This window comes from Euprymna scolopes, chromosome 19 (assembly GCF_053919585.1).
Source record: "Euprymna scolopes isolate OS-2025 chromosome 19, ASM5391958v1, whole genome shotgun sequence".
Taxonomy (NCBI): domain Eukaryota; kingdom Metazoa; phylum Mollusca; class Cephalopoda; order Sepiida; family Sepiolidae; genus Euprymna; species Euprymna scolopes.
The window spans coordinates 5,695,001-5,710,000 of record NC_136500.1 but is presented as its reverse complement, the minus strand read 5'-3'; positions in this window follow the sequence as shown (position 1 = coordinate 5,710,000).

The following is a 15,000-nucleotide window of genomic DNA, read 5'->3' as shown; positions in this document are numbered from 1 at the left end:
AGGTCATGTTGGTGATGTTCTCGACATATGACCAAACAAAGTACTCAGTTCAGCTCAGGCGGAGGAGGGGCGCAATTGAGGGAAGAGTATAAAGACGTAACACTCCTTCTGAAGCCAAGATTGTGTCCTTTTGGAATTGTGGGCCGACGCCGAGGCCTCCTGTCACACCCAGATTCGGCCAGCGGTCGTCTGAGTGAAACAGAGGATCACCATATTCTTCAACACACAAAGGCAGACTCTTGTCTTGACTTTCTAGATTACTTCGAAAATGAGATGTTATGATGTGGCCCTCACTTGAAACTACATTAATGCTCATAACCGTGGCCGGAAACTTTGTTGAGCGCAAGCGTTGAACTGTCCGGATTTGCATTTTGAGGATGTTCAATGATCCTACTGTAATACTCTTGATCGGTACAGAATATGTTGTATAATGGCGCATCGTAAAATTCGCTCATTGAAATTAGTGTCATTTTTAAACAGGAAAGAAAATTCATCGCTCTTTAGATTTGTACAGAACTGTAGATAGTCTGCAACAAGAACAAAATACCAGTGTTATCAAACGTAAATTGAATCATGTTGTCTTTTCTATGGATATATTTTTTTCATTCCACCCTGCAAATTACAACTTTTACCTCCCCTCATAAAAATAGTAACACACATTGCATTCTTTACATTTGTTGTTTTTGTTTTTATTTTAATTTTATCTTTTACGTTATTTTTGAAAAATTATATTGATGAAATCACGTGATTTTTAAAATTTATTTATTTCAAAATTCCGTTTCATTTAATTAAAGACATGATTCTATTCAGGACGGGTTTAATATCGCCTGCCGAGGTTTTTAGTTATTCATAATAAACTGATTCAAAAAATGTCGCGATGGTGTAGCTTTATTAAATAATGCCTATTAAAATAAAAAAAGTATACAGATCACGATTTATAATTGAGCTGTCTTAAATAAACCTTGTAAAATTCATTAAGCTATATATATATATATATATATATATATATATATATATATATATATATATATATAGTAGGTTATAAAAAATATATATGGGAATTAAGTTACACCGAATATTCCGCGTTTAATCAACGCTAGGATTCGTCAGGGTTATATCTGAGGAATTCTCGAATAGATTAAACGTGGAATATTTTGTTTAGCTTAATTGCCATACATATTTTTATAACTTACTACCTTGCTCAACCTATGTATTGAGCACAGTTGCAGTAAATACTTAAAGTTTGTGCATAAAATTATACTTCCGTGTATTAATTTATGAGATTAAATGAACTAATCACACAGACACACACACACACACACACACACACACATATATATATATTCTGTATGATTCAAAAGTTTAAAAAATAGGGAATTTGCCGATAGTGTTGATAGGGATTAATTAAAAAGGAGCTGTATATTATTTAATTAAGATAAATAAAATCCTGATTATTTCTGACACTTCATATACGTGTACACACCCTCGTCACCATTTAACCTGACTGATTTTATACATGAAACATATCTACACCTATTCCATTGCTTTTTTTTTTTTATTACATTTTCACCCCTAACAAGGCACATTTGATGTAGGGGCTAATATCAGGGACATTAGCTAAAGGGGTATATATAGGGAATTGGGCAGCAAGATGTCGGTTCACGTTACACTTGAACTTCTGCATGTAACTCCATTTGGGGAAGCAGCGTCTCGGAAGGAAATTCCAAAGTCTAGCTGTTCTGGATAATAAACTACTGGAGTACTAGTCTCTCTTACATCTAGGGATGTCTAGTTTGAAAAGGTGTTATTTACCTGCTTGTCGGGTCTATCGGGCGTATTTTCTTCAAGGGGTGAAAGTGCTTGCAGTTCTTCAGGATATTCAGCGTTAAAGTACTTGTAGAACATGCAGAGAGATGCAAAATCTCGTCGATGGGACTGAGGCTGAAGCTTAGATGACAGTTCAGGACCTATTAGGTTGTCGACTCTCTTTTGAACCTTGTCCAGGAGCGGGAGACTAGTAGCAGATTCACCAGTCCAAATATGACAACAATACTCGATACATAGGCGAATGGTGGCCTTATAGAGGTACACGACACTTTCGGGAGTTAGTAACTTCCTAGCAGTGTAGAGAGAACCTAAATTCTTCGCAGCGGTCCTGGCAATCTCGCAATCTAATGGTTCCAACTCAAGTTTCCTGTGAACGTTAGACCGAGGAGATTAAACGATGTACTTTCAGATAAAGAGTAGTTTGCCATTGCTATTGGTGGTAGAGAAGGTTTCTTGTGATTATTGAAGGAAGTTTAGTCTTGTCAGCATTGAATGCGACCCTCCATTTTTGTCCGTATTCCATTACAGATTGGCGATCATCCTCTAGTATTTCTGCCATTTCTTTAGATATGTGTTATTTTTTTCCTGTCGTGTCTGTTATAGAGCGTGGTGTCATCAGAATATATACCCTTCTCAAAAAAAAGTTTGGCAGGGAGATAATTTATGATTATTAGGAATAATAGAGGCCCAAGGATAGACCCTTCAGGCACTCTCGCATTTATATAATATCGTTTAGATGTACGACCGTCGGGGACTACTTGGATTTTTCTCTTATCTAAGAATGGGTTAATTATGTCAAGTATTTTTCCAATGATACCGTATGACCTAATTTTCCTGAGAAGACCTTCATGCCATACTCTGTCAGAAGCCTTTCTTTTTTTATCTCCTCTTTTTTCGTATATTTAATTTTTTTTATAATTATATTTTTACTCTACATATATATAACTCTTAATTTCCTAATTTCCACATGTGCCCCCAGAATAACGCATTGCCTATTCATTTTAACTTGTACTTGCTGAGGAAACAGACGAGATCTCCGGTCTACAGAAACAATTGTTAGTAACTAAGGTAACGTTTGGATCTGGTAAAATAAAACACACACGCACATACGCACACTCACACACATACATATATATGCATGTATATATATATGTGTGTGTGTGTGTGTGTGTGAACATTTGTGGGTGTATTGTGTCCCCAAGAAATAGTCATAAAAGTTTACAAGAATAACAGTTTTTACAGAAATGATATTTTGTACAAGAGGGTGAAATAAAAATTAACCGATTAATAAGTTGGGCAGTCTGTAGTACCGTGTAAGATTCCTTGAAGATATTAGATTCGTTGTTTTTATAATAGTTTGCAGAGTCAATTACTCCTGAATGACAGAGTCCTTATAACTATATACATTACATAAAGCAAGTATTGTATAACAGTTGGAAATATGTAAACATAGCAACAAACCAGTTTAAAAACTGGGGCAAATATTGCAATTCTGAAATTGGTTTAATCCTTTTATTCTCCCGTTCTATTCCAATGAAGATGCCACACAAACAAATATGCAAGAAAAAAAAAAAGCGTAATAAATGGAAGACTTTAAACTCATAAAGCAGACAGAAAACGTTTATGTTGGGAAAGACGAAGTGTTTGTTAGATGAAGATCGGACAAACTTTAATAGAACAAGGGGTGGATTAGTACACAGATAATATATATATATATATATATATATATATATATATATATATGTTTATATATATATAGTCTAAAATATAATAGTTATCTAAGTCCGAAATATAAAGTTCGAAGATTCGAACCGAGGATGTGTCGCATCACGAGGGAGGAGGAAGATGTGTAATTTGTGTTAAGCGATATACACGCCAGAAATGCTTTTCAAAGTTGAGTGAATCGGCTCTTTCGTCTCCTGTCTTCTCGCAAACGTCGCAATCTTCATAAGCAAGTTCTTTTCAACTTTAGACCGCCCCCGCCCCCCCCCCCAAAAAAAAACAAAGAACGACCCACAATCTCTGTTTTGGGTTGACTTGTTATAGCCGTCGGGCCAACCCAATTGTCGCGGTAATGCGAGCATCGCTCACAAACGTTTTTCTTTGTAATCTAATGGTCTCGGGTTCGCTCCCCGTCGCAGGCACGCCCACCTCCTACATTTTGTGCGGTTTTTCGCATGCTCGTCACAGTTCTTCCTGATCTCGAGATCGCACATATGACAATGCTGGGCAGGCCGTTTCTTCTGGTTACTTCCTCTTAATGGTACAGATTCAGGAACCTCCTCAGTGGTGACATGGTGTTCCTGATCATTAAACTCGTCCTGCTCTGGATCTTCAGAATGTTCTGATGAGCTTCCGCAAAAATTAGATTCACTTAACATAGAAAGCATCACATCTTATGTTGATTTATACAAAGTAATAAATAAAAATTGAAATTAAGGTTAAAATTAAAATACAAAATGAAATAATAATACGTTTATTTAAATAAATCAGATAAATAAAATATTATATTTAATAATAAATTAAATATAAATTAAATGGAAATTGTATGAGTTTTAGATGCTGTGTTGTATTGGCAAATTTCAAACGATCAACATAACATAATGTAAAAGCAGTATTACATTAGCTAATAACTTTATAACGTTATAACTCGATTATTTATTTTAAATAAGTAAGCAGTACATAATAGATCTGGATCCAAGAAGATCTTTGCGTAAATACAACATGTTTGGATTAGAAGAAAATATATTAAGCTACTATAACATGTTAATTAAGTATTTTATTTGTACATTATAGCCATGTATATTTTATTGGTACATTATATACAATATAAAATTAGCTTATGGATAAAATAAACTAGTAGTCTTAAAACATTATAAACTTAATGAATCAATCAACTGTATTTAGATAATGATAGCAAACATTATGACAGGTTATGATCATATTTATATTTTTAATAAACAAAGAAGGAAAATATAATAATTTATATCACATAATGTTATACTTAATTTAAACATGATAAATAAGAGCATATAATTAAATTCTATAATTAGATGTCGATGAGTAATTCAATATTAAATTAGAATATGTAATAGTAGTAAATTGAAAATATTATGACTTCTGGCTTGATCGCAATGGTGGACATTTTAAACATTAGTTTTCTAAGAATATTAGTTACTGGATTGTAATGACACATTTTTTAATACTCATAATACAATAAAAGTGTGTATAGAATTAAAACCTTAAACATTTACCTAAAATATCTCTGTATATGTTGAACTAAGTAAATGTGTGTAAATTGTCAGAATGGATGTAAAATACTAGATATAATAAAGTGTTTCTGTGAAATAATTTGAACGTTTATTAGGGTAAACCAGTTTTTAAAAAAATGTATGTATTAACTAAACGCTTATATTCTTTTCGGTGTTTTAGGTTAAATTTTAAAAAAAGGAAAGAAAAAGTGAGACGAAGAGGAGTAAGGTAAGGAAGAGTGCGAAAGAAAGAAAACTATCAAATGGATATATGAAACAGTGCGTATCAAGTTAAAAACATACTAAACGTTATTATAATTACAGACTTCATACATATTAAGTATGAGTGTAAATAAATATTAAATATAGAAAAAGTAAATCAGGGGTTAAGGTTAAATGCATAACATTATGTCAAAGTAAAATTAATAATCATTAAATAATTAAAATAAAATAAGAACTACATTCCATTTAAATGTTCATTTAATTAATTTAAATAAAATACTATTACGGAATTAGGGTACTTTTTAATCTAATTATAAACGGTATAAATTATTATTGCTCTAATATTTTGATACGAGGGAGGTGCAATAGGTAATGCCCCTGACAAACTTCCAGATGAAATTTTGCATGCGTAATGATAATGAGCTCTACGAGTTATGTGGCAAATTAGAGCTCTGAACTAATTGTGGTTTTTGTTTTAGAGGTGTTTGAACTAAGTCAGGTGTGAAATGTAGCCTGTTGAATGTCGAGCAGTGATCTGGTTTTTGTATTTGAAAAGACGCACACCACAGAAGACTTTGGATGAAACGAAAGGGACTTATGGTGTTAGTGCCCCATCATATGACCTTGTAAAACTCTGGCGTCGTGAATTCAAACATGGCTGGAAGTCTGTGGAAACATCTCCAGGATCTGGTACCCCCTTTTCTGCCATTGATGAGACATCTGCCCGTAATGTTGAGCCTGCCATTTTGGAAGATCGGCGCATTACTATCTCCAAATACCCCAAGAGGTCAAGATTAATACAGGGTCTGTAGAAACTATCATTCATGACCATTTGCATATGCATAAGGTGTCTGCCAGATGGATTCCCATGTTGCTGACACCATTCCAGAAGCGAGAACGTGTCGAGTGCTCGAGGATGAATTTGGAGATGTGGGAAGAAGATGAGTCAAAGTTTTTCAAAAGACTGATTACACAGGATGAAACCTGGGTCCATCACTATGATCCAGAGACCAAATCCCAGTCAATGCAGTGGAAGCACTTGTACTTACCACCTCCAAAGAAGCCAAGAGTGCAGACCTCTGCTGGCAAGGTCATGCTCACAGTCCTCTGGGACAGGGACGGAGTAGTGATGACAGATCTCCTGACAAACGATACCACAATTACAGGAGCATATTATGCTTCACTTTTGAGGAAATTGAGGGAAGCTATCAAAATCAAGAGGAGGACCAAGATCAGCAAAGGTACCCTCCTCTTGTAGGGCAACGCTCCGGCTCACAACTCGCATGTCGCCAGATCAGAAGCACGAGCGTGTGGTTGTGAAATCCTTCCCCATTCTCTGTACTCGAATTACCTTACATCCTCTGACTTTCACCTCTTACCAGCCATGATGTTGTTTGTGAAAGGAAAGCGTTTCACAGATGATGCAACCTTGATTTCCGAAGTCACGTCGTGGTTGGAGGACCAACCTGGGATTTTCTACAAAAACGGTCTCCAGAGCTGCATCAAACGATGGAAGAAATTCTTAACTTTGGGTGGTTCCTTTGTAGATAAAAACTAATAACTGTGCCAAGTTTCGTTGCTCTACTCTATGTGAAGAAAGTCAGGGGCATTACTTACTGCATATCCCTAGTAAATAATTTTAGTATATTTGTTGTTGAATATCTTTTCCTTGTCATTTCTAGTTTAAAAAAAAAAACTAGTCCTTTACTTTCCATGTTTATGCTTTACCATATGACTTTTTAGACTTGCATTTTTCTATATGTAATCCAGGATTTCTCCAGGCTTTCAATAAATTTACTTTTTCTATTTTTAATTTCAGTTTTATTTTTTGCCCCTATACACACATAGGTAATATCAGTGCACGTTAATCATCTGCTTTCAATAACTCTCCTCTAAAATTTTCTCATTTCCTGGATCCATCTTCTCTGTTTGACTTGTTACTTCTCTTTTCGAATTAGTATAAACAGTATGCGCTGAAGGAACGTGGTTGCTATGGAAACAAGTCATGAAATGCGTCGCTCACTTCCTTGCATATTATTACGATTTTGAACACCAGAAAATTCATCATATGTTTTACTGGAAAAAAATGATTTTTTTCAACAATATAGCCGATAAGTTTATCTATAAACTGTAATAATTGTTTTATATTTGGTCGAAAAATGAGTCAGCAGTAAAGCTTGAAAACAGATCTAAATGACTAAAACTGACACTTAACAATATATTCAAACACTAAAATGTTACCACCTGAGATGCAGTGTGGATGCTACTTGTTGAAGATAAAAAAGGGTTGATTTTTCAGAGAGCATGTTCATTTTGAAGTTGGATTTTGAAGAATAAGTTCGATCAGCAGAAGTGATTTTGCAATTGAGAGAAGATGCGTTACGTATATAGAAGTTTGTAAGTTGAAGGTTTGGACAACAGTGTGTAACTGAACAATGAAATTGTTGATGTGAAAGGCAGAATACATAACATTAGGGTTATTTAATAATAGAATGATACTATTTTTCTCTGCATAAATGTTATTAGTGGATTAGCGTTTAGAGTTATCCAAGTTGGGTTTAACACTCGGTAGTTGTTTTTCAAATATCAACTGTTTGCACTATTTAATGGTATTGTATAGTTTCAATCTTTCTATATTTCATATTTTAGTAAGCGCTTTATCCGTTTATTCTCATGATTCTGTAAAAATACTCTGTACCTTTTTATGCCCTCTTGCGTGTTCTATATAGTTGCCTTGTTATTCTACCTGATTTTGACGTGGTGACCGACGAAAATGGCGAATTCAAACATTATTAAAGTTGTTACTTTGATGTTTCTTTTCACGTGTGATTACCTTTATTATAAACGTTTTCACATAAAAATGTGCCTCTGTGTCTGATTTGAGTGTACATCGTCTGTCATTATTATTATTATTAGTAGTAGTAATAGCAGAAGCAGCAGTAGCAGTAGTAGTAGGAATATTTAAGTAGCAGTAATAATGCTAGCAGTATCTGTTTAGCGTGATGTAAATAAATGCAAAATATGTTTCAATATTTGCTTTAACTCATGTTTCTCCCACACCATGTACATCCGCACACAAATGTTATATATATATTTTCATTTTTTTGACTATCGAGTATATAGCCGACAAAGATACAGTGAATCAACCAAGAAACACATCACTCTATAAAATAGCATGTAAGATTTATTTTATTAAAGTTTCACCCCAAACAAAGCACAGTGCCATTTTGAAGCAGGGGACTATTATCAGGGACTTAATTAGCGGGGTCATTATGAAGCGAGATGAGTAGAAATATGTTTGTTACCATTACACTTGAACTTCTCCATATCAGTGCTGTTGAGAAACAGAATCCCGGAAGGGATTCCAAAGACCCGCAGTTCTGTGGAAGACACTATTGAAGTAAAAGGCTTTCTTGCACTTAGGGATCTCTACTGTAAAGGGATGAGACTTAGGAGCTTGTCGGGTTTGTCGGGGTTAGTTACATCGGGGAGGTACAAGTGTTTGCAGTTCGTCAGAGCATTTACCATTAAAGTATTTGTAGAACAGGCAGACGGATGAAGCATCTCGTCGATGGGACAGAGGCAGAAGCCTATATGACATTTCAGGACCTATCAGGTTGGCGACTCTCTTTTGAACCCTGTCCAGGAGCGAGAGACAACCAGCAGATGCACCAGCCCAGATGTGACAACAGTACTCCATACATGGAGGAATGGTGGCCTTATAGAGGTATAGGATACTGTCAGGCGTAAGTAGTGTTCTAGCACGGTAGAGGGAGCCAACCTTCCTTGCAGCAGCCTTGGCAATGCTCTCAATGTATCTATTTCAGTTCATATTCCCTGTAAACGTTAGGCCGAGGAGTTTAAAAGAAGTACTTTGAGGCAATGTGTTCTTGGCCATTGCTATTGGTGGCAGAGAAGGCTTCTTGTAGTTATTGAAGGAAACAAGCTTAGTCTTAGCAGCATTGAATGTGACCAACCATTTTTGTCCCCATTCCACTACGGATTGGAGGTCATCCTCTAGTGTTTCTGCCATTTCCTTGGATATGTGTTCATTTGTTTTCCCTTCCTATCTGTTATAGAGAGTGGTGCCATCGGCAAATATACCCATCTCCGAAACAATTTTATCAGGGAGGTCATTTATGAATATCAGGAATAATAGAGGTCAAAGGATAGACCCCTGAGGTACTTCCAAATTTATTTCATATTGTTTAGATGTACGACCGTCGAGGACAACTTTGATTTTTCTATTACTTAAGAAGGATTTAATTACGTTATGAATTCTTCCAGTGATTCCATATGATCTAATTTTCCTTAGAAGACCATCGTGTCATACCCTGTCAAAAGCCTTAGATATATTAAGATCCACCGCTCTACCCTCCCTGTTTTTGTCACATGAACGGTATATACGTTCAGAAACTACAGTTAAGATATCTGCTGTTGAACGGGCTTGCCTGAATCCATATTGTCTGTCAGTCAGGAGTTTAGCAGCTGTTAGGTGCTGGACTAGGGCTTGATTAAATAAGGACTCAAATATTTTGGCGAAAAGCGGGAGGAGGCTAATGGGGCGATAATTTAGTGGGTCAGTTCTTTCACCAGAATTTTTGAAAACTGGTACCACAGAGGCGGTTTTCCAGCAGTCGGGAAAACAAGATTCGTTAAGGTATTCATTGTAAATTTTGAAGAGAAATGGAGCAACCTCGGCAGAGCATTTTTTAAATAGCACAACCGGGATGAGATCTGGTCCACATGCTTTTGAGGTGTCTAGGTTTTTTATAATAGCATGTACCTGAGAAGAGGTGATTTTCAAATCGTCAAGTTTGGCGTCTGTTCGCAGAGGAAAATCAGGGAGGGAGTGGTGCACCGAGTTCAGTGGTGAGTGTGAGGCAAACTGACTGGCAAGCAGATTAGCCTTGTCAGTTGCCGTGCAAGCAACTTCATGATTTTTTGATAGGGGGGGAATAGTTGACTGTCCATTATTTACTACGCTATTGTAGATTTTCCAAAAATCCTGGGTTCCTAATTTCTGTGCTTCGATGCGTTTTCTCGTGGTTTCAGAGTAATCTGCCTTAGCTGTCTCTATCACTCTCTTACAATTATTTCTAGCTTCTATAAACTTCTGTCTATTTGAGCTGGACATGTCGGTTGAATCTGCGGAACGCATGCTGCCTTTGACAAATGGCAGCTGCACACGCAGAAGTAAACCATTAAGGAGAGTTGGGCTTGCTATAGTATTTCCGTGCGGGAAAATGTGCTTCAATTGCAGTGTTGCACCATTCAGTGGTCTCATTTGCACACTGTTCCGCTCGGAAGAATAAAGATAGTTTGCCATGAGGCATCTCTGATGATCTCCCTGACGACCTCCCATTCAGCCTTTTGTTAATACCTCGTTGTTTTGAGAAGTGGGTCTTCAGTTTTAGGGCGAGAATTTAGGCTGATTTCTACTATTATCACAGCGTGATCAGCATTCTCGCGTGGGCTGTTGGCATTTGTGGTACAGTCATTGGGAACCGTTGTCAGAAAAAGATCTAGAAATGAGGCATGTTGATCTTGCTGTTCTGGGAAACGTGTCGGAAATGTAACCAACTGAGATAGGGAATGGGATATAGAGAAGCTATGTGTTGCGACACCAGCTACGTCTGTGTCATTAGAGAATCCTAGCCAGTTACTGTGGTGGACATTGAAGTCATCAAATACATGTATTTGTGCGCTATTATCGAGGGAAAGTGCTATATCTATGCTGCTTGAGACTTTGTTTATAAGGGTACAGTCTTGGTTTGAGGGAGAGCGGTAGAGAAAATACAAGTAGCTAATATTGTGTTTCATATTTAGTCTGAAGAACATAAAGAGCTGGTCCTCTGATTCTAGTTTTATTTCTCTAGCCAGGGGGAGGGTGTTACTAATATAGACTTCAAGCCCATGCATATGTCTGTCCGAGTCCTTACGGTAGAGTGGGAGATAACCAGGTATGTTAAAGTGGTTAGGGGGAATGGAGGAGTGAAGGTAAGTTTCACTTAATGCTAAGATATCCGGGGTGTTTAGAAGGAGAAATGACTCAACATCATCTAAGTTAGTTCTAAGCGCGCGAATATTAGTAAATGCAAGCCTCAAGGGAGGAGGCAGGTTGGTTTAAACGTAACTTTGCTTGAGCTGTCATTTCATTTTATTTAAAAGTTTCAGTTAGGGTGAGTGAGTGAGGGGGTGCTGGACAAGTAGTGGTGCAGAATACCAGACATGCAATACAAGTAGACCATCAGCTGTCCTCACCCACAGGATTGTCGCACCAGGAAAGCCCACAGGGGATGAGTGCAGACATCATTTCCATGCGCGACATGGCACTACAAACATCCCGATATTTTACAACTGTTGATGGAGCAGCCGCTCTAAGCACTACCAAAGAGTTAGGGCTCCTGTACTATCAGTCGGAAACAGCAGTCAGGAACTGTCAATCCGGTACCCTCAATCCATTAGGCAAAGCCAGCCCAGTCGAACTGCACCGACATATATGCCACTGAAGCACCCCACTTTGTCCAGCTTAGGGGGATGGGATGTGGCGGAAGCGGGGAAAAGCGGCGTTCATTGCCCTAGTCAGGAAACAAGTCCACCACTGGGTGATTCAGACGAGTCCCTGTCATAGTACCTCTACGACTGGCCAATAGGCAAAGAAGGAGTATGAAAGCTGGGCGATAGACAGAGCATATCTCCTCCTTAAGCAGTTTAGGTTTGCCAACCGGTGATTTGTTTGAGTCACCAGCTCTAGGAAGGTTGTCGTCCAGGACTGAAGAGGCCTCCCTCCCCTAGGTTTAGTTTCAGAGTTTTACTTCTCCTAGACGGATGACCTGGGAAGACCTACGGGTTCATCAGCTCCGAGGGAGTTCTCCCCGCGCCTGGGTCTTAATCCAGGTATTTCTGCGGCCCCGCATGGGTAGTTTATATTTATTGGTTATTTAGGTTAATATCTCCTTAAAAGATCGGGTATTTAGGTTAACTTCTACAGAAAATTTTCACTCCTCAAACGTGGTTAAAAAAGGACATTACTATGCTTTCCATTTTCATTTTTACTGGGAGAGGGTATAGGTAAAAATTCATGCAGTGGAAGCAGCTAAATTTGCAACAGCATTGGATTGAGAGAGACGAGTTTATGTATGGTTAGATAAAGTTTTGTAAGTTTAGGAATATATGGTTAGATATGGTTTAGTAGGTTTAGGAATCAACAGATACACACACGAGAGTCAAAACAATGAAAGGAATATGCAGTTGCCCTAACCCTAGTGATCACCTTACTTCTCTTGCTTTGTCTGTCTGACTCATTCTCGCCTGTCTATATGTCTTCCTTTATCTATACATCCACACCTATATATATATATATATATATATATATATATATATATATATATATATATATATATATTTGTGTTTGTGTGTGTGTGTGCGTGTGTGTGTAGAAATAGGTACGGTCCAAAACAGGTAGCTATAGTTACAAACACAGTCACGTTCTCACGTACACGACATTTCTTTTTGCCTATGAAAATGGAAGGGGTGGGCTTGCAGTGACCTAAATGTGCTTGCATACTCGACAAGTAGAAACACAAATAGAAAGAAGAAAAAGGAAGAAAAAAGTTTATTGGCGGGTGGGATTATGAATATCATTTTAAAAAGTGGAACAAAAAACACATTCAGATAGAAGTTGTTTTTTCTTTACCTGCTCTAAAGAAAAGAACATAAAAACTAAACAAAAAATATCATAAACGAAAGGTTTCTTTCACTAAAGATAAAAAAGAAAGAAAAGAAATGAAAAAAACCTGTGGCGTGAGAGTAAGAGGAGCCAGGCTAATTGAATTCAAACTTTAAGGTAATAGGATGGTGGTGCCTGTGGTTTATTATGCTATTGTTAATGCGAGCAACGTCTGTATTTTTCTAGAAAACAAGTTGTGAGGAGATGTGACCTGTTACAACGGTACTATTTAAAATCCACCAGTTAAAGTATATTAAAATTGCCTGACTTGATCGTGGATTGGATGATATTAGCCTCTCTCATTCCGAACTCTCTTCTACATGTTATCACTCCCGACTTAAGACAACTTTTAAACACTTTTGTAAGTATGAGGTACTAGTTTGTAAGCTAACTTATTCCAAGTAAAAAAAATTACCAACAAATAATTTCCTATGCAGTTAAAACTAAATACTATCTGTCTTTATTTCCCACTGCATTACAATGTAGTTCTAATCTAAATAAATTACACTTTATGAATCATAATATACTGAAAATACAACAACAAATAAAGATAAATAAGTTAAGTTTTAATTTAATGATATCGATATATCTTCAATCTAATTAAATGGAAGATAACTATTTGTTTTTTTACAAACTATAGACATAACTCAATTGTTACTTTCGGTGTCCTTGTGGAAAATAAGTTCCTAAAATGTATCAATGTTGGTGTGCTTAAAGATCAGTTCTCTTATTTATCTTTATGAATGGTCTTCCACATTATGCCATCTATTCAGGAGATCCGATATGCATACGTCACACACATATATTGAAGTAAATTGACATTGATTTGAATATCTACTGATTTGGAATTATATCGAATAAATCCTACGTTCGAGACCTTTCTCTCTTTATTTGCTGACCTGATGCCCGGGGCGAAATGTTTCGAAATACTGATGATCTTTACATTTTACTTGATTAACAACACCCTGACCCTCAATTCTTCGTAATTAATTTAAATATGTTCACTCTGGAGAGGAATAAAATAAAGTCGATTTTTTTGAATTTTTATAAGTTTTAATCAGTTAGAAAAGTCGGAAAAATATATCATCTCCCTCCCTCAAATTACCTCGTTTCTGAGGTAATATTCCACCTATACACGCGTCAGATCCGTTTTATAACATGCTACTTATGCGATATTAGATGATGTTGTGATCCAAACGTTTTTTTGATTTGATGAATGTAAGAATCAGTTTGTCACTCACGTAAGGGATACTTCTGTTTCTCTCCTAAACTTTTTCTCAAATATAGGTGTGTCTAGTTTGTCCAATGCTGATACGTTATGGAGTTCTAATCTCTGGTTATCTGTTGCTTCTTAACACAAATAATATTGTTTCGATTATATTTTTTCAAGCAAATGAATATGGCATTTGTACTGCAAAATTCCAGAAAGCTGCCTTTATACCACCAAATCATTGCCGTTGTCATATCAAATGTTAATACTTTATTGATAAAGCGACCTTTAGGATAATGGATGTCTGTCTACTGTAGGCAATATGACGCCAACATCCCCCATCTCTAAAAATTGCAGGATTTTGATTTTTGCCGGTTTTGTCAGGTTAGGTCTACTTCATATCGTACTAGATTTGAAACTTTACGAAGCTCAAATCTTCTGCAACAGTTAGTATGATGTATATTAGACCCGACCTGGTATAAAACTGAAAAAAAAACAACAACAAGCAAACAAAAACGAAAAAAAAAACGAAAACTTTTTTTTTTCATAGCAGTTCGTATTGTGACGGGAAAACTTATTCCATATATAGTTTCTAATTGTGTCATGATATTATTTTTCATCGGTCTGTAAATATTTTAAAATCTCATATATTAATATCCTGCTAGTTTTGATAATCAGTTGCTCATTTGTGCAGGTGTAAAAATATATTTTACAATATACTGAATTGTGTACTTTATTTTAGTCAGTTAAACAACGTT